Genomic DNA, 25,249 nt, shown 5'->3' with positions numbered 1-25,249 from the left:
GGTACAGAATGATGAGGAAGGGGGACAGCTTATGGTCCCTTTCATGCCAAGCTAAATGCACTCCTAGTGTCAACCTGTCATTGACGAGGTTACCTAAGATGAAGGGCTCCAAAGTCTTCTCCAGCTTTTTACAGTGAGAGGTAAGTGCAGAATCTAACGAGAGTAGCATCCTCTGTGAGCCGCTGGGTGAGAAGCCTAATCACAAACCAGACTATCTCAGAGAAGAATAACTGGTAAACTGAACAGGTGTGCAGAAAACTCCAACTGTATCCCCATCCTTTCTCACTTGGATTACTAGAATGGACTCCAAAGTTGGTCATTTTTCTTCTTTTGATTTCTAAACTAGGATATTTTAATTTCACTATAACCTGTATTTGTGGACTAGTTTGGGGATCTAACCACATATATATGAATGTTTCTAAAGGAAAAGCAATCTCACTGACTTAGAACTTTTGGAATAAAAGCCATTTAACCTATGAACTGGTGACTGCGGTCCTTCCTATAGAAACTTATTTTGTTTTTAAGAATAATTTAAGACAATTAAAAAACAAATAGATGCACATGGTTTTTCAAAACCCACTAGCTCAGAGAGCCTATAATGGCTACCTTGCTGGGGGAACCACCTTTACTATTTCTCCTGGTGGTCACCTCTGTATCTCTAAGTGATATGCTCACACAGCTATTTCTGGTTTAGCCATTTTAGTTCTAATGTACCAACATCCTTCAATGATACGATACCCATCTCACTTCTTCCATTTTCCCCCAATAGTTACATAATTAGTTTTGGTTAAATAAAAAACCAGTGCTATACATCATGACTGTATAAACAGTATTCACTGCAGTATCAAATAATATACTGACACTATATATCCTTTCTTGTAAAGCTTGTTTGTTTTCTTTGGAGTTTCCAATTGTCTTTCTAGCTCGTTGGCACCATTTGCCCTCACCAAATCTTCAAATTTTTTCCAACTCTCCATCATATCAGATATTCTACCAAATCTCCACTTTTCCTCCTGCCTGAAGCTCTCTGGCCTCCTGATATCCAGACCTGAGACTAGCTAGGGGTTCTCCAGGTCTGCTGCATGGCTGTCATTCTGCAATTTTCCTTCACTGCATACACTGTGCTGATGCCCGAGGTGAACATCTGTCACTTTATTTGAGTGCCCAGCACCTGAAGTTTCTCTCCTATGTTTAGAAAACCCCTCACTTTATCAGTCTTGGTGTAAGGTAGGCCCACTTACTATAGAAGATGAAGTATCTTTTTGTGTGCTGATGATTTGAATGAAGGCCGGCTGCCCTTAGGTGGCTTCAGGATGGACAATGGTCACTGGAAAAACCAAGGCAGGATCAGAGGGTCAGAACTTTCAGACCCATCTCTAAACCTCCAAGGAGAGGAGAGGGGCTGAAGGTTAAGTTGATCCCCAATGGCCAGTGATTTAATCAATCATGCCAACATAATGAAGCTTCCCAAAAAACCCAAGAGGACAGGGTACAAGAGGACAGCTTCCAGGTAGCTGAACACAAGGAGGTTCCTGGAGGGTGACGCATGCAAGGAGGTCATGGAAGCTGCGTGCTCCTTCCCACATGCCTTGCCCTACGCACCTCTTCATCTGCATCCTCTGTGATATCGTTTATAATAAACCAGTAAACCTCAATGTTTCCTGAGTTCTGTGAGCTGCTCTAGCAAATTAACTGAATCTGAGGAATGGGCCGCGGGAACCCTGATTTACAGCAGGTTGGCCAGAGGCACAGGTAAAACAACCTGGGGCTTGCAACTGGCATCAGAAGTTGGGGGTGGTCTTGTGAGACTGAACCCTCAATCTGTGTGATGTGACACTTCTCTGGGTAGATGGTGTCAGAATTGAATTGGAGGACGCCCAGCTAGTGTCCGCTGCAGAATGAATTGCTTGCTTGATGCCTGGGGAAACCCCCCCCACATCTGGTGTCACAACTGTAATATGCGAAAATAGTGGGAGAAACCGAGTTTGTTTATTCCTCAGCATTTTCAGAATTGGTGTCAGAATCGGGACTGCTAGAACATCCCTAGCTCATGTTTGGGAAGAAAACAGATAAAGGGGTTGGGGGGTGGGAAACCTTTGATTCCTGGGTGCCCATGTGGTCACCCATGGTATGGAGTGGCATCAGTCACTAAAGGTAAAAGTTACCAATGGAATTTAGAGGTGGATCAATCTAACTCCCTGGAAGGTGGTTTGCTGAATGCATGAAGAAATGCGAACTAATAAGAAAAAAACAAAATATGCAACCCTTTGGTTATTGTTATCTGTAATAGCTAGAATGAAAGTAAAAAGAAAGTGCTGGGCCAAACCTCGATGCCAGACCAAGTTCAAATTTCAGTCGATCTATGCTTCAGCCAGTAGACTCAAAGAACCTCGCTCCCACAAGGGAAAAATTATGCAGTGACATCAGAAAGCACCCCTAAGGACTTTGGGCACCAAGAAGGCAGTGTCAGGAAAGGGCAAAATCAAGAAGCCATTGAAAGCAGAGGGTATAGTGTGAAGGAATTGTTTCATTTTTTAGATTGGTATCATCAGCTTCCTGAGGAGGCTTTACTAAAATGCACTGTGAGAGTAATTTAGGAGCAGTGTCTTTGGTTTTGAATGTTGGAAGAAGGGGGACTGCCTGACTCCACCTATAAACGTCAAACTGAAACAGCTGATACACTTTGTATTCATGCCATGTGGGGCCTGGGTTTATGACCACCAGATTATTCAAGCACTGAATATGCCTTGCTACCCAAGTCATGGTAAATGATGCGATTAGGGGCGCCCCTTTAATGTGGATGCCCCATTTAACCTTGTTGCCACAAAATCGAGAGATAGTTCAAGAAGCCTTATGAGATGTACTTGCTCAGCTTCCCCTCATGAGTCTTACAGATGCTAATACAAACATTAGGTTAATTAACAAGAGAATGATGAAGGGTAGGGGGGAAGAGTCACAGGACTCCTCACAGGAAGGTGGAAATTTTTTATGGTTATTAAGAAATAAGGTGAATAAGAACACACTGGGCCGGGCACGGTTGTTCACACCTGTAATCCCAGCACTTTGGGAGGCCGAGGCAGGTGGATCACGAGGTCAGGAGCTCAAGACCAGCCTGGCCAAGACGGTGAAACCCCATCTCTACCAAAAATACAAAAATTGGCTGGGCGTGGTGGCAGGCAGCTGAAATCCCAGCTACTTGGGAGGCTGAGGCAGAGAACTGCTTGAACCCGGGAGGCGGAGGTTGCAGTGAGCAGAGATTGTGCCACTGCACTCGAGCCTGGGCGACAGAGCCAGACTCCGTCTCAAAAAAAAAAAAAAAAAGAACACACCGATAGGGATGAAACAGAGGAAAAACAAAGAGAAGAGTCATGGGACTTTTCCCAGTATGGTGGAAATCTTTAGATGGCTATTAAGAAATGGGATGAATAAAACAAATTAGCAAGAAAAAAACCAAAAAATCCCACCAAAAAGTCAGCTAAGAACATGAAAAAGTGCTCAGCATCACTAATGATCAGGGAAATGCAAATCAAAACCACCATGCAATACTACCTTACTTCTGCAAGAATGGCCATAATCAAAACATCAAAAAATAATTGCTGGCCATGGTGGCTCACGCCTGTAATGCCAGCATTTTGGGAGGCTGAGGTAGGCAGATCACTGGAGGTCATGAGTTCAAGATCAGCCTGGCCAACATGGTGAAACCCCATCTCTACCAAAAATACAAAAAGTAGCCGGGCGTGGTGGTGTGCATCAGTAGTCCCAGCTACTCAGGAGGCTGAGGTAGGAGAATCGCTTGAACCTAGGAGGTGGAGATTGCAGTGAGCTGACATCACGCCACTGCACTCCAGCCTGGGTGACAGAGCGAGACTCTGCCCACACCCCCGCCCCGCACCCCAAAAAGATGTTGGCGTGGATGTGAACAGGGAGCACTTCTACACTGCTGGTGGGAATGTAAACTAGCACAACCCCTATGGAAAACAGTGTGGGGATTCCTTAAAGAACTAAAAGTAGAAATTACCACTTGATCCAGCAATCCCACTACTGGGTACCTACCCAGAGGAAAAGAAATCATTATTCAAAAAAAATATTTGCACACGCATGTTTATAGCAGCACAATTCACAATTGCAAAAATTGGAACCAACCCAAATGCCCATCAATCAACAAGTGGATAAAGAAACTGTGGTATATATATATATGATGGAATACTACTCAGCCATAAAAAAATGAATTAATGGCATTTGCAGCTACCTGGATGAGATTGGAGACCATTATTCTAAGTGAAGTAACTCAGGAATGGAAAACCAAACATCGTATGTTCTCACTCATAGGTGGGAGCTAAGCTATGAGGATGCAAAGGCACAAGAATGACACAATGGACTTTGGGGACGCAGGGGAGTGAGGGATAAAAGACTACAAATTGGGTGCAGTGTACACTGCTCGAGTGATGAGTGCACCAAAATCTCACAAATCACCACTAAAGAACTTACTCATGTAACCAAATACCACCTGTTCCCCAATAACCTATGGAAAATAAAAAAAATTGGGATGAATAAAATGGAAACTGAAATAAAATGAGGTTAAAACAAATGTTTTAATGCAACACTGTGGAAGGCTGGATAGATCAAAGGGAAGTCCTGCTGGTCTCTCGACATTAAGGGGTTTGAAAAATGTTTGCTACATTTACCCTAGTTTGGAGAAATTTAAAAAGTCAGAGGCAGAGATTACAATGAAGGATCTGATCTGAAATTGCCTGGGGCAATAGTCAGGCAGATTAATCAAGAAAAAGACTGACAGACAGCAAAGGTGTCTTGGCCCAGTCTCCTGCTGGGTACCCACAGCCTTATGGACACAAGTGGGAAAATCGTCTGGGAGGTGAAGAATAATTCCTGGGACTCCTCGATATGGGAGCCTTAAGCACTGTGCTATCAAAACCCACTGGGCAAGCCCTGACTTGGGCTACAGTTAAGATTGTGAGAACATAAAAATGTAAGGATTGCTAGGATGATCAAAGCTGGGATGTTTAAGTAGGCTTTATCTAAGGAAGTTGTGCCTCTTTACCTAAATGATTTATAGGAATGGATATTATGTCTGTCCAGGGAACACTTCCCCTAGCTAGTACTGAATTGTACGACTGAAACCTGTTGTTAAAGGCCTAATGAAGGCTACAGTTAGGAAAGTAAGGGTTGATGGAACTAAGGTAAAAGTTTAGAGAGAGGTGGTATATTTGAACACACTTCATGAGAAATAGCTGTGTCTCTTTATCATGCAATGGACATTACATCTGAGTGGGAAATGCTCCCCCTACATAGTACTGTAAAACAGAAGGCATGCAAATCCACCCTTTGAGCAATATTAATTGGACGTGCTAAATGGGAGCCAGCAAGGTTGCCCAAGGCCACAGGGCGTAGAGCAGAAGCTGACTGCTGGTGGAGACATATCCTGGAGGCGTAGTCCTGTGTGGAGCCTAGACTGAAGAACACAAAATGACCCTGAAACCTGAAATAACCATGCTGTCTGGGGGTGATGTCACAGGAACACTGTAATGGGGATGGCAGTGCCCAGAAGAATTCTATCATAAAATGGAAATGGTTTATAAGAGATCATGCTACCTACCTGAGGAATACAAGGAGGAGATAACCTCCCCCTTAGGCCTGACTCTGAACTGTGTGAGGAGCTGCTGGATTCTTCAGTGTCTGATAAACAGCTCTCTGACTGACAAAGAGCTGCTGTGTTTATGATGCATTTCAAGGCAGTTTCAAGGTGAACAGACAACAGCCCATTTGATCACCGAAGGCCAATGATGCAATCGACCATGCCTATGTAATGCAGCTTCCATAAAAGCCCCCGAAGGACTGGGTTTGGAGAGCTTCTGAATAACTGAACACATAGAGGTTCCTAGAGGGTGGCACACCTGGGGAGGGCATGGAAGCTCCACACTCCCGCCCCCATACCTCGCCCTGTGCATCCCTTTATCTGTACCCTTTGTAATATCCTTTATGATAAACCAGTAAATGCTGTTTCCCTGAGTTCTGTGACCTGCTCTGGCAAATTAATCAAACCCAAGAAGGGGGTTGTGGGAACCCCAATTTATAGCTATTCAGTCAGAAAAAAACAGGTAAGACAATCTGGGGCTTGCGACTGGCATTGGAAGTGGGGGACAGTCGTGCGGGGCTCAGCCTTCAACCTGTGGGATCTGATGCTATCTCTGGGTAGACGAAGTAGAATTGAACTGGGGGACACCCAGCTGGTGTCCACTGCAGAATGAATTGCTTGCTTGATGTCTAGGGAAAGTACCCCCTGACTCAGCACATCTGGTGTCAGAAGGGTGATGTGAAACTACAGTAGGAGAAACTGAGGTTTTTAGTTCCTCTATATTCTCAGACATACCCAGCGAAAACCTTTTAAAATCTCAAGGCAAAATAGGGACTTTTTCCCAGAGATACGAAAGCCGAAAGAATTCTTCACCAGTAGAATAGAGAAAATATTAAAGGAAGTGCCTCAAACAGAATAAAATGATGTCAAATGGAAAACAGATCTAGGCGAAGGAATTAAGAGCATTAGAAATGGTAACTATGTGGGTAAATATGTTACATTTAAATCTCTCTCTTTGTTTTTACAGATAGGGGACTTCACTATGTTGCCCAGGCTGGTCTCGAACTCCTGGCTTCAAGCTATCCTCCTACCTCGGCCTCCCAAAGCACTGGGATTTTAAGTGTGTGCCACTGCACCTGGCCACAATTTACTAATTTTTAAAATTGATTATCTTTTAAAGAGATTTGGCCTGGTGCAGTGGGGCTCATGCCTTGTAATCCCAGAATTTTGAGAGGCAGAGGCAGGAGAATCACTTGAGACCAGGAGTTCAAGAACAGCGTGGGCAACAGCGAGACCTGGTCTCTACCAAAATAAAAAAATTAGCCAAGTCTGGTGGTGCACACCTGTAATCCCACCACTTAGAGGTTAAAGTGGGAGGATCACTTGAACCTAGGAATTTGAGGCTGCAGTGAGCTATGACTGCACTAAAGAGTGAACGGGGGCTGAGGTGGAAGGATTGCTTGAGCTCAGGAGTTTGAGTCCAGGCTGGGTGATACAGTGAGACCCTGTCTCAAAAAAAAAAAAAAAAAAAAGAGAGAGAGAGAAAGAGAACAAAACAAAAAGAACAAGATAGAGAGACTTGCCCTGCCCGATACCCAGGTTTTTACTGTGTAACTATAGGAATTAGTGAACTAGGCAGGGTGTGGTGGCTCACGCCTGTAATCCCAGCACTTTGGGAGGCCAAGGTGGGCGGATTACCTGAGGTCAGGAGTTCAAGACCAGCCTCACCAACCTGGTGAAACCCTGTCTCTACTAAAAATACAAAAATTAGCAAGGTAAGAGGGCGGACACCTGTAATCCCAGCTACTTAGGAGGCTGAGGTGGGAGAATCGCTTGAACCCAGGAGATGGAGGTTGCAGTGAGCCAAGATCACGCCACTGCACTCCAGCCTGGGTGACAGAGTGAGACTCTGTCTCAGAAAAAAAAAAAAAAAAAAAGAATTAGTGAAATACGTACAGGCATACCGATAGGTAAATAGACCAAAAGAATAGTATAGAAAACTGAGACACAGCTCCACACATACATGAAGATGTCATATATTACAAATGGGACACTGCAGATACTGCAAAGAATGGACAATTTAATAAACTGTGTATCGGAAAAATAAAATTGGATCCCTCAAACTACATACAAAACTCAACTCCAGACATACTGAGGTATAAACAAGAGACTGCACGGGAGGGCAGCACAAATCACACGTGCTATCTGTCAACAAAAGGCCACAGTAAAACAATGGAAAGGTAAGCTACCTCAGCATTATTATCCAGAATAGGTAAAGAATTAGGAGTAGCCAGTAAGAAAAGAACATATAACCCAAGAGAAAAATTAGATAAAAGACAGGAATAGGGGATTCCTAGAAGAGACTACTAAATGGTTGAAAATATTAAAATACGAAGTCAGAGAAATATAAATTAAAATGAAATAGCCTTCTCACACTTACAAGGTTGGCAAAAATGACAAAGTCTAAAAATACCAAGTGCTGAAAATACGAGAAACTGATACTATGCTTGAAGCCAGGGGTTGACGGGGAGGGCCCCTCGGGAGAAGAGTTTTATTAATATTTAGTGAAAACCATCAACTTCTCAAGATGCACCATAAACTCTTGCGCATATGCACAAGGATGTGTACACAAGAATTTGTAGAGCAGCATTAGCACCAGGCTACAGTTATCAACACAGGCCAATCACACAAATATAGTAGTGAGTAAAAAACTAACAAAAAAACCTCAGAATGTATACGGCATCTTTTTATAAAATTTTAAAAACATTGAAAACATTACTAAATAGCATTAGATTAATAAATACGTAGTAAAAGTAGACATATACAACACAGGCAAAGTATGAGAAATGAAGGGAAATGTAGTGGAAAAAACAACGCATTTGGGGAGAGAAACAAGACTTCAAATGTATTGTCTCGCTCTGTCGCCCAGGCTGGAGTGCAGTGGTGCCATCTCGGCTCACTGCAAGCTCTGCCTCCCGGGTTCACGCCATTCTCCCGCCTCAGCCTCCCAAGTAGCTGGGACTACAGGTGCCCACCACCACGACTGGCTAAGTTTTTTGTATTTTTAGTAGAAACGGGGTTTCACCATGTTAGCCAGGATGGTCTCGATCTCCTGACCTTGTGATCCACTCACCTCGGCCTCCCAAAGTGCTGGGATTACAGGAGTGAGCCACCGTGCCCGACCTTCAAATGTATTGTTAATGTCATTTCATGGGTGCTATTCTTTCTATCTTTTGTATCTGAAATGTTTTATAGTAAATTAAAAAATTAAAAACAAGTGTCAATTAGTGAGGCAGAAGAATGGGCATGAGACTTAGTATAACTATTTTGGAGGATTACCTGGCAGTGTTAATATTTAAAATATGCATGGCTTTTTTTTTTTTTTGGAGATAGAGTCTTGCTCTGTCTCCCAGGCTAGAGTATAGTGGTGTGATCTCGGCTCACTGGAACTTCCATCTCCTGGGTTCAAGTGATTCTCCTGCCTCAGCCTCCCATGTAGCTGGGATTACAGGTGTGCACCACCACACCCAGCTAATTTTTGTATTTTTAGTAGAGACAGGGTTTCACCATGTTGGCCAGGCTGGTCTTGAACTCCTGACCTCAGATGATCTGCCCTCCTCGGCCTCCCAAAGTGCTGGGATTACGGGCGTGAGCCACCATGCCTGGCCAAAACATGCATGACTTTTTGACTCTACAAGTGTACTTCTGGGAATCAATTTATCTTAGAGAAATACTGAAAAACATGCACAGGAAGGCATGTATAAGGATGTTTATTATAGCACTATAATCAACAGGGGTAAGTTAAAAATCTAAATGACTATTGTTCATTAAAAGGGAATGGTTAAATAAACCATTTTATCTTATATGCCCATATTATAGAACATTATGTACCTGCAGTATTCTATGGCCAAGGTACATCTTTCCTTTAACAAGTAAGGAAAAAAACAAGTCAGAACTGTAGATAAGGCATGGTTTCCAGTGTAAAGCCAAAATAACCACTGTTGAAAATACATAGAAAAAGGCCTGGAAGGAAGTCCATAAGTGAGGAGAAGGGGAAGGGCTGAAGACGCTAATACATCCTATATACTTCTGATAGAATGTGTGTGGGAATACATAATCTGTGTAATTCATTTGTAAAATTGGTGAAAATAGAATAAAAACAAAGGATACACATGTTAAAAACAAACAAACAAAAAAGTCTAGGGAAATTGGAGGAACCAGTCAGCCCATGAGAAGTTCTGAGACAGCTGGGCTTCTGGGAGACAAGTCGTGGGAAGCCTCTATGAACACTGACAAAGAATAACATTTAGTGAAAGAACGAACGAGCGGATGAGAGAAAAGAGGTGAGCAATGGGAACCCCCCGATTTTAGGATTATTGCCCATTTCTATAACATCAGTTCTCCACTTCCCCAAAGGTAGGTAACTCACAAGTTTTCTTTTTTTTTTGAGACAGGGTCTTGCTCTGTTGCCCAGGCTGGAGTGCAGTGGCGCAATCACTGTAGCTTCAATCTCATGGGCTCAAGCAATCTTCTCACCTCGACCCCCCAAGTAGCTGGGACTACAGGTGCACGCCACCACACCTGGCTAATTTGTGTATTTTTGGACAGACAGGGTTTCACCACATTGCCCAGGCTGGTCTCGAACTCCTGGACTCAAGTGATCTGCCCGCCTAGGCCTCCTAAAGTGCTGGGACGAAGAGTCTGGCTGTAACTCACAGATTTTCAAAAGGAAACAAAAATGTATCCAATGCCTACTGTGTACTTCCATATCGATTATTTTAATTAAAGGAAAGTGGATCCTCTAACAAAGCTTTAATTTGTTAAGATAAAAAAATTTTCTATGTATTAAAAAAAATCAATGTAAACGGTGACATCAATTTTCAGCTACACTGACTGTTCAGATGTATACTTTTTAAATATAATATAGTGGTAACGGGAGATTTCAGAACAGGCTCTTCATCTAATGATATAAGTGGTAGTTAGTTTTCATAGCTGGCATCACTGTTCTGAGATCAGTACCTCTCTTCAGATAACCCGTGGGACTTCATTCCTCCTGCTGTTCTTCCCACTGAAGCTCTTCCTGGCTATATGACCTTTTTTTGTTTGTTTTCAGATGGAGTTTCGCTCTGTCACCCAGGCTGGAGTGCAGTGGCACGATGTTGGCTCACTGCAACCTCTGCCTCTGGGGTTCAAGTGAGACTCCTGCCTCAGCCTCCTGAGTAGCTGGGATTACAGGTGTCGGCCACCACGCTAGGCTAAGACTAACTTTTGTATTTTTAGTAGAGACGGGGTTTCACCATGTTGGCCAGACTGGTCTCAGGTGATACTGACCTCAGGTGATCCAGACGCCTTGGCCTCCTAAAGTGCTGGGATTACAGGCGTGAGCCACCGCCCCCAGCCCTTCCAGGCTATATCACTAAAGAAAAAAACAACTGTGGAAAATCTGATGTAGACCCCATTTCGTATGATCCCTGACAAGCTAAATACAGGATTGAACAACTTGTGAGGTGACAGAGTCATCCGAAGACACCCAGCCTGGGGCAGATAATGGAAGAACCTTTCTTACTCTAATTGTTCTTCCCAAAGACTTCTAGGGAAGCATCCTGGAACCACTTCTGGGGAACAGAATATTAAAAATGCAATCTCCACACAAAAAAGCAACACTTTTGCCCCTTTGTCACACCAGAGTTTTACTGACAAGCCTATTTTTGGGAAATCTCTTAATGTTTAAAGGACAGAATGGAATTAGGGCTTGGAGAGTGAGTAAAGTTACACTGATAAGACATGGGTTGGCTCTAAGAAGAGAATTCAATTTTCTTAAAAACAACCAAGAATAGAAGCTTATCTCCAAGGTCCACCGGCAAGCACCACCATGAGTGAGCTGTTTTTTCTAAGGCTGAGGAAGTGGAGAAATGGTCTGGGAGGGAGGTGCAGAGAGGAGCCAGTGGGCAGAGCAACCAACTCTGGTAGGTATTGCTTGACCTACCTATTTAATTTATAGATTAGGGGTTAAAGACCCCTCGGTATGGGGAAGACAAGATATGAGTCTTCTCTTTCAAAATCTCCCCGGCAAAACGACACAACCATGAAAGTAGAAAAAGCACATGCGATTCTTTAAAAGGAGTCAAATTCCTCCACTCTCATTCTGAATGACTCCCTGTTACAGTAATGTGGGCAAACATTTTGATAGAGATTATGGATCTGAAGCCTCTTGCTTACCCACTGTAAGTTCAGAACAAGGTCTTAGTTAGCCTTTTTCTACTTCATAATGAGCCACTATCTCTGAGGTTCAGAAGAAAAATCAAACAGAAAGGCCTACGGCAGTGATTGCTAATGAATACATATGAAGTCATGTTCATTTTTCAAATGAACATAAAAAGATCTTGAAGAAATACTAGACAAATTGCTATGAAAAATGTGGGCTGGAATAGCGATCCAAAAGCTCTAAAAATATACAAACTTGATAATACTGAATTCAATGAAAATTATACGAAGAAAAATGTTCTTTACCTAAATTAATTTTGGAAAAAAAAATGGTAGTGTGTTGCTGCAGGAAAGGGATGACAGTATTAACTTTTACTGGTGATAAAGTCAATAACAAACTATGACGTCTATCAAGGACCCTGGCTCTATTCAGCAGCTCAATGATTATAGGAAGAGCAACAATTTATTTGAATGGGAATTTAGCTCGTGCAGAACAAGGACTTCTCAGGAGGCAATTGTGGCAGGTGTAGCTAGGGGACCACTCTGACAGTTTGTCTCCTTTTTATGAGTGTTTATTTTCTTACCCACTTACCTCTTTGCTACGTCTATCCTATATACCTTCCTACAATTCTAGGTAATGGATGCTGTCGCAGTAGATGTTCGTTAATTGGGAGATTAAAGAGAGAACGGGCTAGGTGCAGTGGTTGACACCTGTAATCCCACCACTTTGGGAGGCCGAGGTGGTCGGATTACCTGAGGTCAAGAGATCGAGCAGCCTGGCCAACATGGTGAAACCCCATCTCTACTAAAAAAAAAAAAAAAAAAGAAAGAAAGAAAAAATAAGCTAGGGATGATGGTGTGCTTTTGTAATCCCAGCTACTTGGGAGGCCGAGACGGGAGAATCGCTTGAACCTGGGGTGCGGAGGGTGCAGTGAGTCAAGATGGGACCACTGTACTCCAGCCTGGGCAACAGAGTAAGACTTCATCTCAAAAAGAAAAAGAGAGAATGAAGGATCTCAAAGTGTACACTAGCTGAACCTGACAAGTCAGGGAACATTTTTTCCCTAGGCTAAACTTATTTCTAGGTGTAGGCAAAGGGGGTGCGGAGGAGAAATACTCTCTTCATCTCTGAAGCCATACCTACGTCAGATCCTCCCACTGACTCTCCTCCTGCTGGTTCGAAGCCTGGAAACCTCACCTGTGGGCAAAGTGAGTTCATAAACCTGAAATGCATTGCTTTTCTTGATAAATGACCCCAAATGAACTTCAAAGAATTCTGCATGAGATCTTACCTGAGAATACATCTAGGGATTCTTATAACCAACTTTTTGCAATTAATCATTACAAATGCAAAGTAATTATCTGGTTATTTAAAAAGCAACAAATAATTAACTGTGTGAGAAACAAACCTTCATAATCTCTACAATCAGTTAAGGTTTATGAATCTGAGGCCATTATTTATAAATTAAAATTATTTAATCCCCCCAAAAGCGCTCAATACTTCTCTTAAACATAGTTAATGAATCTTGTAATGACTTTGGTACTTTTTAAACTAGTGGACTGACATTAATTTTTTTTTAACAAAATCTATTTCTATTTGTATTCGCACATTGCATTGCTCACTAAAATATGTGCGCGAGTGCGTGTAGGCAGTCATTTCATAAAAAGCAAGGAGGAAAGGAGACAGGACTATTTGAATCACATTCCAATTTAGGAGAATGCTCTTTATGACAATGTTCTCAGAATGGTTTATAAAGGTGAATAAAATAAGAAACTACAAGAACAGATACATTAAAATGAGTGTTATTTCCATTGTATAATTCTCCTTGTCAGTTTGCAAAATAGAACCTAATTTTTTTTTTTTTTTTTAACTGGGGGACTGGAGGAATGGCAAGAAACCTTGGCTGAGTTCCCTGGGTCTCGGTTTCTTCATCTGTACAAAGTGTAGAGAGGACTAGAAAATTCACTGGCATACTACTTTCTAGGGCTTGAAGGCCTGTGAGCATATCTGAAGTTTCACATCCTAATCAATTTCTTCTTTTGTTCATTTACTCTGACCATCTCTGGGTAAGACCCACCTGAACCTGGCAAAAGCTAAATTTACCAGAAACTTATGAGATTACAGGTAAGAACATAAAGGACAATATATTTCAAAAACCATCATAGAATTCTAAGCAAAAATGGAAGAATACCAAAAGCCTCTTGATCTGTGACTTAGTTTGTAGCTAAACACACACGCTCTTTGCCTAGCTCCTTCAATGCTTAACCCTGAGGTGTGGCCACGGCAAGCCTCAGCCAGCGTATCATTTCAGAGTTCTTTCCCTGGGTTCCCAAGGGTTGGTTCTAGAATTGCCTGGAGTTGTAAAAGGGATGAGAGAATTTCTTTCTGACTCCACCCTATTACCACACTGTTTATGACCAAATGGCACCCCTGTCAAAGCTTTTGGGACACCCTTGCCCCAGGGCCAGTGCAAAAGAATGTTCAGTTTATTAAGAACAGTGCCCTGTCTTGAGGGAAAACAGGATGTTTAGAAAGTTTTGTATTTAATCTTCGACTCTCTCTTCAGCCAACTATGACTCGCTACAGGGAAAATTGTACAGCAGGGTCAATAAATAAAACCATAGGCTTCTATGATGAATCGTCAAGTTCTGCTGTGGACAAGGCAATATCTGATGGGCCAAAAGGTGGGAAAAGATCTAGAAAGGTCCATAGCTTTCCCTGGAGCTCTCAAAGATAACAGACGCTTTTGTAGGTCAGAGTCTCCAAAGAGGGTTGGAATCAATCTGCTAAATGCATCAAAACAGAGCCAAGTGGGAAAGTCCAGTCCTGACCTCCCTGGCACAGGCATCCACTGGCATTTTATCACTTTGCTTGCAGCCAACAAAATCAATCAGCAAGACTATTACAATGAAACACACAGGATATGGAGAGAAACACATACTACAACATGTGTTCTTCAAAAGACAAGAAAGGCATCCAAAAAGGAGTTGATTTCAGCTTCAAGCAAGTCGCTATTTATGCATTTCTTATTCTGATTGTATTGGCATTCAGGACCATTTTCTTGCATTTGATATTTGGTCCCTCTTATAATTCTTATTATCATAACCAAAACTACTTTAAAACAAATGTGCACATCCTTTGTTCTTAAACTAACTTCGATATACATTGTCATTGGCTGGGTAATAAAAAAAATCCTGATCCCTGGGTTCCACCCCTGAGATATAGAATTAGTTACATGGATTTGGCCCGGGTAGTTGAATTTTCAAAAGCTATCCAGTGGAGTCTAATGTCCAGAAAAACTTTCGAACTACTGCTCTGAGCTGAACCCTGGCTGGCAATTAGGCTCAGAGGTATGGGAACTCTGCCTTAACCTGCCAAATACAAGCACCATTATGGCGTGGCTAACAGTCATCAGAAGTATTTGCCATTCTGGTATCAAATTAATCTTAAAGGCAGAGGGGCAAGGGATGAGAAGGAACAATGATGCTTTTGTGGGGGTAAGACAAGTCTTCAACACTACAAAACTCCTTAGCATATTATAGAAACCAGTTTTGCTGGTTTTTTATTATATGACAAAGGGAAGCACTGACCCAGTGGCAAGATTCTGGATGTAAGGTGTTCTAGTCCAAAGCACTAGCAGTCCTAGTGAGATATCTTTGTGACTCCTGGAAAAAACTCAGAAAAGTTTCCTACTCTAAGAATACCACCTTTAAAGAACAGATATTATCACTTCCTGCTGTGAGTCTACATTTTTACATGTCAAGAAGATTAGGACCAAACCCATCCGCCCACAAGGCAGTGCTATAGGGTTGTAAACTGCCATTATGAAATTAAATATTACCTCTAAGGTCATGGGTCTCAATCTTGAGCATGCTCAGAAACACCTGAGAGGCTTGTTAAATTCAGATTGTTGGGCTTGTCCACACAGGGTCTCTGATTCTGTAGGTCAAGGATGGCAGTTTGCATTTCTGACAATTCTCAGCTGATGTTGAGACTGCTGGTCTGGGGAAGACCACACTTTGATAACTCCTGTTCTTAGGGCTCATAAAAGGCATGGTCCTTGAGTAACAAGAAATGTTTCTTCAGGCTTTGTGATAAAGAGACAAAGACTTTGAGTGAAAGGAGACAGGGTCTTAAGATAAATCTTGAGAATTGTGCCAAGAGGCAAAATGTTAACATTCCACTAGGGAGAAACAAGCAGGTGGGTTGTTAACCTCATTCATTCACTCTGGAGTAAATATTATCCTTGGAAGACAAAGTGGAAGAGCTGTCTTGAGTTAAAAAGAGAACTGAAACATTCTTTCCAAAAAATGGTGACCCACGGTTTCTTGTTTTACAAGGGAATAGTGGGCATTTTTCATTTACAAAATATTTACTTTATAATGGTGGCACTTCAGTGGGAGGAAAGGTGGGCATTTTGACTAAGTGGTCAGGGAAATTGGGTAGCCATCTACAAAAAATAAAGTTGAGTCAGGCACGATTGCTCCTGCCTATAATCTCAGCACTTTGGGAGGCTGAGGTAGGATCGCCCGAGCCCAGGAGTTAGAGACCAGCCTGGACAACATAGTGAGACCTCGTCTCCACAAATAATAAAATTTGCCAGGCATGGTGGTGTGCACCTGTGGTCCCAGCTACTCAGGAGGCTGAGGCAGGAGAATCACCTGAGCACAGGAGGTCGAGGCTGCAGTGAGCCGTCACTGCACCACTGCACTCCAGTCTGGGCAACAGAGTGAGAGCCTATTTCCAAAACAAAAACAAAAACAAAAAACTTGAATCCATACTTAACAGAATATCAGGATAAACCTCAAATGGAGCAAATATTTAAATGTAAAAAAAGTAATAGCATAGAAATTCTGCAAGAAAATATGGGTCAATTCTTGTGCGTGTATGTGTGGAAGGCGTTGGTGGAAATGCTTTCTGTGACTCGAAATCCAGAAGCCATAAAAGAAAGAATGGAAAATTCTGTATAAGACAAAAAAAACCCCACAAATGCTAAAGGAAATGATAAACCAAGAAAAATTTGAAGATCATATCACAGACTTAGAGCTAATCTCCCTATTATATAAAGAGCCCTTACAAATCAACAAGAAAAAGAGCAAGAATCCAACAGAAGAGTAAATCACGTACAGGAATTAAGTACAGTTTGCAAAACAAACAAACAAACAAAAAGAAAGAAACAAGAAAAACAAATGGCTTCTTTTTTTTTGAGATGGAGTCTCACTCTGTCACCAGGCTGGAGTACAGTGGTGCGATCTCGGCTCACGGCAACCTCTGCCTCCCGGGTTCAAACGATTCTCCTGCCTCAGCTTCCTGAGCAGCTGGGACTACAGGTGTGTGCCACCATGCCCAGCTAATTTTTTTGTATTTTCAGTAGAGACGGGGTTTCACCATGTTGGTTGGCCAGGATGGTCTGGATCTCCTGACCTCGTGATCCACCCTCCTCAGCCTCCCAAAGTGCTGGGATTACAGGTGTGAGCCACCGCACCTGGCCAACAAATGGCCTTTAAACATCTTGAAAAGATGTCCAGCCTTTTGCTTTTTTAAAAAAGGTATGCAAATCTAAACCATATCGATATAGTATATTTTACAAATGAGATTGGCAAAAATCCAAAAGTTTGATAACCCACTCTATTGGTGCAGCCCTAATTAAGTTGGCAGGAGTGCAAAAATCAAACAGTACTTAGGGTGATCGCTTCAGCAGCACACATATGAAAATTGGAAAAATACGGAGAAAATTAGCATGGCCCCTGTGCAAGGAAGGGGCATATTTGTGAAGCATTCCATTTAAAAAAACAAAAATAGTCCACTGAAAGGGCAAGCGACAGTAACTATAAAATCTAGAAGAAATGGATAAATTCCTGGACACATACACCCTCCCAAGAGTGAACCAGAAAGAAACAGAATCCCTGAAGAGACCAGTAATGAACTCTGAAATTGAATCAGCAATAAATAGCCTACCAACCAAGAAAAGCCCAGGACCAGACAGATTTACAGCCAAATCCAAATTCTACCAGACGTACAAAGAGCTGGTACCATTCCCACTGTAACTAGTCCAAAAAATTGAGGAGGAGGGATTCTTCCCCAACTCATTCTATGAGACTAGCATCCTCCTTATACCGAAATCTGGCAGAGACACAATGAAAAAATAAGGCCAATATCCTTGATGAACATCTATGCAAAAATCCTCAATAAAATACTGGCAAACCAAACCCACTAGCACATCAAAAAGCTTACCCATCATGATCAAGTAGGCTTTATCCCTGGGATGCAAGGTTGGTTCAACACAGGCAAAGCAATAAATGTGATTCATCACATAAACAACTAAAGACAAAAAACACGTGATTATCTCAATAGATGCTGAAAAGGCTTTCAATAAAATTCAACACTGCTTCATGTTAAAAATCCTCAATAAACTACATATTGAATGAACATACCTCAAAATATTAAGAGCCATCGATGACAAATCCACAGCCAACATAATACTGAATGGGCAAAAGCTGGAAGCATTCCCCTTGAAAACTGGCAAAAGACAAGGATGCCCTCTCTCACCACTCCTATTCAACATAATATTGTAAGCCCTGGCCAGAGCAATCAGTCAAGAGAAAGAAATAAAGTGCCTCCAAATAAAAAGAGAGGAAGTCAAACTACCCTCTGTTTGCAGACAACATGATTCTATATCTAGAAAACCCCACAGTCTCAGCCCAAAAGCTCCTTAAGCTGATACATAAATTCAGCGAAGTCTCAGGATACAAAAGCAACATACAAAAACCACTAGCATTCCCATATACCAACAGTTAAGCCAAGAGCCAAATCAGAAACATAATCCCATTCACAACTGCCACAAAAAGAATAAAACACCTAGGAATACACTAGAAAGATCTCTACAATAAGAATTAAAAACACTGTTCAAAGAAATCAGAGATGACACAAACAAATGGGAAAACATAAGCAATTTACACATTCAATGTTATTCCTATCAAACTACCAACAACATTCTTCACAGAACTAGAAAAAACTATTTTAAAATTCATATGGAACCAAAAAAGAGCCTGAATAGCAAAGGCAATCCTAAGCAAAAAGAACAAAGCTGGAGGCATTACGCTACCTGACTTCAAACTATAGTATAGGGCCACAGTAACCAAAACAGCATGGTACTGGTACAAAAACAGACACATAGACCAATGGGACAGAATGAGAGCCCAGAAGTAAGGCCGCACACCTACAACGATATGATCTTCGACAAACCTGACAAAAATTAAGCAATGGGTAAAGAACTACTTATTCAATAAATGGTGCTGGGATAACTGGCTAACCATATGCAGAAGATTGAAAGTGGACTCTTTCCTTATACCATATATAAAAATCAACTGAAGATGGATTAAAGGTAAGTATAAAATCCAAAACTTTTATAAAAACCCAGGAAGACAACCAAGGCAATACCATTCTGAAAATAGGAACGGGCAAAGATTTCATGACAAAGACACCAAAAGCAATTGGAACAAAAGCAAAAATTGACAAATGGGATCTAATTAAACTAAAGAGCTTCTGCACAGCGAAAGAAACTCTCAACAGAGTAAACAGACAACATATAGAATGGGAGAAAATTTTTGCAAACTATGCATCTGACAAAGGTCTAATATCCAGCATCGATAAGAAACTTAAACAAATTTACAAGAAAAAAACAAACAGCCCCATTAAAACGTGGGCAAAGGACATGAGCAGACACTTTTCAAAAGACACACATGTGATGCAGCCAATAAGCATATGAAAAAAAGCTCAATGTCACTGATCATTAGAAAAATGCAAATCAAAACCACAATGAGATACCATCTCACACCAGACAGAATGTCTATTATTAAACAATCAAAAAACAATAGATGCTGGTGAGGTTGCCAAGAAAAAGGCTTATACATTGTTGGTGGAAGTATAAATTAGTTCAACCATTATGGAAAGCAGTGTGGCGATTTCTCAAGGACCAAAAAAACTATCAGAAATACCATTCAACCCAGCATTCCCATTTCTGGGTATATACTCAAAGGAATATAAATTGTTCTATTATGAAGACTCATGCATACTGTATGTTCACTGCAGCACTATTCACAATAGCAAAGACATGGAATCAACCTAAATGCTCACCAATGATAGACCGGATAATGAAAATGTGGTACATATACACCTCGGAATACTATGCAGCCATAAAAATAATGAGACTGTGTTCTTTGCAGGGACATGGATGGAGCTGGAGGCCATTATCCTTAGCAAACTAACACAGGCACAGAAAACCATATACTGCATGTTCTCACTTATAAGTGGGAGCTAAATTAGAAGAACATATGGACACATAAAGGGGAACAGACACTGGGGCCTACCAGAGAAGGTGGAGAGTGGGAGGAGGGAGAGGATCAGGAAAAATAACTAATGGGTACTAGGCTTAATACCTGTGTGATGAAATAATCTGTACAACAAACCTTCATGACACGAGTTTCCCTATATAACAAACCTGCAGATGTGCCCCTAAACTTAAAATAAAAGTTAAAAAAAGGAGGGGCTAGCCACACGATCACAAATACATATGCACATATCTGCTGGCCCAAATCCGGATCCCCTTATAGGAAATTACCCTACAGATACACCTGCACATGTATGAAGTGATATACAAGGTTATTCACTGCAACTTCATAATAGCAGAAGATTGAAAGAGTGTCTGAAAAGCTTATTAAGGTATATGATTCCATGTAAAAACAAGGTGCAGAATAGCATCTAGTTGTCACCTTTTCTAAGAAGGAAAATAAAAGTATTTAAAAATTTAAAGATTTGCATAAACAGTGGAAGAATTTTCGAGAACCTAATGGATATGGTGAACTATAAAAGGCGTAGTAGGCGGGCAGAGTAGATGGGAAGAGGCTGGACAGCAAGATTTTCAAATTGTATCTTCTTATAAAAGTTTCTTTGTAATAGTTATTGAAATCAAATTATGGAGCTATATAAAAAATCAGAAAACTTCAGTGTACATGGACATTTTTTTCTTTACATGTACATTTTCAGTACAACCCTAAGCCAAAAAAGGAAAGTACGTAGTAAATACGAGTCAAGCAATAGGGTTAGGTCAAAGTGACTGACTGCCAGGAGGCCAGAAATTGGATGGCAAAGTCCACTTTGCAGGCAAGGGATTTCCAGAACAGCATTTACTAAGGCAGGTCTCTGAAGATGAAAGAAGCCAGGCTTTTAGTTTTACTGGATCATTCAATTTCTATAAATACTCTCTTCCAATTAAGCCAATGAATTTACATTTCTTTGCAGCCCATGCTTTTAAGTAAAGCTCAGATGTTTGCCATAGAGTGTTTTCCACTATGTGGCACTCCCCTCACCCCCACCTTCAGCTTTGTTTCAATAAACAATCAACACAAGCACCTAATTATAGACTTCAGGAATATAAAATTCCTCAGATCAGACAAGAAATACAACATACTCTTCTCCCACGTCTCTAACCTGTCTTTTAACTAATTCAAAATCAGGCAACACCTTTAGATACTGTGTAAAACACACCACATGGAGTATACAAACAAGACATATTAACCAAGGTTTTTTAGTACTTCTATGTCTATCTGAAGAGATGCCAGTTTTTACATATTCCCTAAAAAAATCATATTTTACAAACATCTATTTTCTAACTGCTGTGTGTGTGTGTGTGTGTGTGTGTGTATACATATACATATTAAAGGCAAGCACATTTAACTTCCTCTGGGCACATGACAAGGCACCAGAGTTACATTTCTGATTATCTGTCATACAACACAGCAAGAAAACAAGTCAGCCAATTTCTCCTGTATGGACACTGGATACCAGGAATTTATAGGAAGATACACACCAGCAAGTGAGGCAACATGCTAGTCTGCAAGAGCACTCCTTGGAGAGCTGATTATTTCTCTGGAGAGGTTTCTAAGCTTTGCATTGAGAGCACTCATAACAACCAAACCAAAAAGAGCCCACTACAATCTAGCTTTCACCATCCCTTGCTCAGTTTCTGAAATTACTACCTGTCATCTGCCTGGACAAGGAAAATGGGATTGGACAAGTAAAAAACCTTTCATATCAATCCCCAGGAATGAAACTGGAGTTTAATATCCTGCCTATTGTGTCAACAGGAAGTGGGGCAGAAAGGTTTAAGGACGATGTGATGGATTACCAATGTTCTAGTCCTTGATATGGCTCTAACCCACTGTGTGACCTTGGGCAAGTCACCTGCCCTCTCTGGGCCTCCACTTGCTCACCTTTAATACGAGGTAGTGGTACCTGAAGTCTCGCAAACATCTTTTCCAGCACACATGAACTGGAGCTCCTGGTTGCTTAATTCTGATGGCTTACTCTGTCACTAGAAAACCCAATTTACTGCCAAGAATAAATTATGGCAATGACTGTTGGTGATTGTTTACAATGAATGAATGTGTTGTAACACAACTCATGGACAAAATGACTTCACAGCCTATTCCCTTAGATTTTTGACTCCTGATTATGTAGCAGTCTCTGCACCAGATGACATAATATAAAAATAAATTCTCTGCTTCATCTCGGCCCTTACCCCTTAGAGGCTAGATCAGTGCAAATCACTGTTTAAAAAAAAAAAAAGATTGCTGTGAGTAGTGTAGTGTGGTGCACTGGTGAACTGCCCCCAAGACCTGCTCAAGTTTAGAACTGCAAGCAGAAAAAGCAGTGGCTTGGGGTTAGGACTACATTCCTATGCTGAGGGGTGGGGGTGGGTTGTCTGAAAAGGCAAAATGGCGAGACTTACAGGCTCTGTTCTCTTTCTCTTTCTCTCTCTCTCTCTCTCTCTCATACACACACACACACATACACATCCCACTAATAACGTAGTACTGCTTAGCTCATTTGTCCCTTGGGCAAGAAAGTTCACAAGAAAGGCAGTGCCCTTCCCCCCAACATCTGTCCCAAGCTGCAGAACGCCCAGCACTGGCTGGTCATACTCTTCTTCAGTATGACACTAAACAGGACAAACGTGGACGTCCCTCCTTCCTCTGTGTTCAGAGGATCTACCTATTTTCCCTGACAAGATGCAAGCTAATATGTTAACCTAACTTATTACACTCTATCCTGATATTATCCAAGAAAGACAATTAAAAATTGATTATATTCTGGGTCTAAGGTGGCCACATTTCTTTATTAAGATGCAGTAAAACAGTGACATTGCATGAAGTTGCTTTTTGTTATTAAGACTTCTTTGCTTTTACTTTTAACTTTTTAGGTTCTCTTTAAATGTTGAACCATCCATCCCATCAAAAATACAGAGGGCCGGGCATGGTTGCTCACGCCTGTAATCCTGGCACTTTGAGAGGCCGATGCAGGCAGATCACTGGAGCCCAGGAGTTGAGACCAGTCTGGCCAACATGGTGAAACCCTGTCTCTACTAAAAATACAAAAATTAGCAGGTGTGGTAGCGCACACCTGTAGTAATCCCAGCTACTCGGGAGGCTGAGGCAGGAGAATCGCTTGAACCTAGGAGGCAGAGGTTGCAGGGAGCCAAGATTGCACCACTGCACTCCAGCTCTAGTCTGGGTGACACAGCAAGACTCTGTCTCTAAATAAATAAATAACATGGGATGAATTGCAAATTTCACTTTCCAATTTCTGGTCCAGAAAGAGGCATTTTACACTGGGGTCAGCAATGATTCCAACCTTAAGTGCTACTTGTGGTATGATACAAAACAATGCCCTTATGTGCCGTGTAGGCACTCCTAATGCCTTTGAGGATAAATCCCTAAACTTCTGGTGAAATAGTTTCATGAAAACAACTATAGGTAATATGTACTGATGCTCTACTATAAGTCAGGCTGCTGTGCTAAATAATATCATTTTGTCTTTCCTGGACTTTTAAGTCAGATGAGAAACTTAACATCAGCTAGAAAGTGGCCAGAGACTTCAACCCGTCTAATAACCAATTTGTAACTACAGCAGGTCCTTGAATAACATTTCATTCAATGTCATTTTGTTATAACGTTAATGAGGAAAAAAAAAGGATTCCTGGCCATGGCCACTATCGGTGGAGTTTCCACGTTTTCCCCACATCTGCGTGGGTTTTCTCTGGGTCCTCAGGGTTCCTCCCACACCCCAAAGCTGTGCACATGAGGCAAAGTGGCATGTCTACACTGTCCCAGTCTGAGCGACTCTGGCTGTGTATGAATGTGCTCTGTGATGGGATGGCATCCTGTCCAGGGCTGGTGCCCTGCCTTGCACCCTGAGCTGCTGGGACAGGCTCCATCCACCAGAAACCCCGAGCTGGAATAACTGATTAAATAATCATCTTACTTGTTTTTAAATTAATCTTTCTTAAATGTATGTATAGCTTACCTTTATTTCAGTGTTTAACATTGTACGTATTTTGGAAGGAACTTAAGTCTTATGTATATCAATTAGCCTGTGGTCAAATTGCTTTCATGATACCTCATTCATTTAAAATTGCAATTTCCAAGAACCTATGGAGTGAAGACTTAACTGTACTGTGCTAAACTGCCTTTCAGAGTGATGACAAAACGAATTCCTCAGTTCTAAGAAGCTACTGATTACAAGATGTACCACTGTTTTATAAACAAATGTAGAGGGGGTATCAATGCTGAGATACGTATGTACAAATGAAAAAACGCATGTCTTAGAAAATGGAGAGGCCGGGCACGGTGGCTCACGAGGTCAGGAATTCGAGACCAGCCTGGCCAACATGGTGAAACCCCGTCTCTACTGAAACTACAAAAATTAGCTCGGCTTGGTGGCACGGGCCTGTAATCCCAGCTACTCGAGAGGCTGAGGCAGGAGAATCGCTTGAACCCGGGAGGCGGAGGTTGCAGTGAGCTGAGATCGCGCCACTGTACTCCAGCCTGGGGGACAGAGTGAGACTGTTTCAAAAAAAAAAAGGGAGAAAATATACACATTCTAATTTTCTCAATGCCTTGTCATCCTGGGAAGGAAGATGATGTTGGTAGTATTCTATTTTTAAGTACAAGGCGCTGCTGCCACTAGGGATTCTTACACAAAAAGACCAACTCACCATGACCCGCTCTCGACTCTCCAGCCCGACTGAGGAGGAACTTGACACTCAGGGTGTTATTGGTCCAAACGCTTAAACCATGGCCAGGCCAATGCAGTTCAGTTCAAAAGACATGTATTGAGCATCTATTATATGACAGGGACAGTGCAAGGCCTAGAGATAAACAGACAAAACGGCTGTCCCCAGCATGACTGCTGCCCTAGGAGAAGTTATCATCAGAAGCAAAGCCCAGAGGTCCACATCCCAGTCCTACCACACCCATTCATGACTCAGGGGGACTTCCCAAGACCTTTGGGTTGACATACAACATTTTCAAGACCTAGAAACAAAATCTTGAATCAAGTAGTTATAAAAATGTGTTTTCTGTTGTTGTGTTTTTTTCGTCTGGTTTTTGACA

At 41.7% G+C, this 25,249-nt stretch overlaps 1 protein-coding gene and 1 non-coding gene across 4 annotated transcripts in view; one reads left to right on the top strand and one right to left on the bottom strand.

The window, feature by feature from the left end:
* E2F3 (E2F transcription factor 3) overlaps nt 1-25,249 on the bottom strand; it is a 91,776-nt gene that overhangs the window by 23,685 nt on the left and 42,842 nt on the right. The gene's annotated exons all lie outside the window — the stretch shown is intronic.
* Nucleotides 17,484-17,588, top strand: LOC112209621 (U6 spliceosomal RNA). The gene has a single exon (XR_002944449.2). It is a non-coding gene; the product is annotated as a U6 spliceosomal RNA (small nuclear RNA).

This window comes from Pan troglodytes, chromosome 5 (genome assembly GCF_028858775.2).
Source record: "Pan troglodytes isolate AG18354 chromosome 5, NHGRI_mPanTro3-v2.0_pri, whole genome shotgun sequence".
Classification (NCBI taxonomy): Eukaryota; Metazoa; Chordata; class Mammalia; order Primates; family Hominidae; genus Pan; species Pan troglodytes.
The sequence above is the reverse complement of the archived record's forward strand: the minus strand, read 5'-3'. Positions and strand labels throughout refer to the sequence as shown.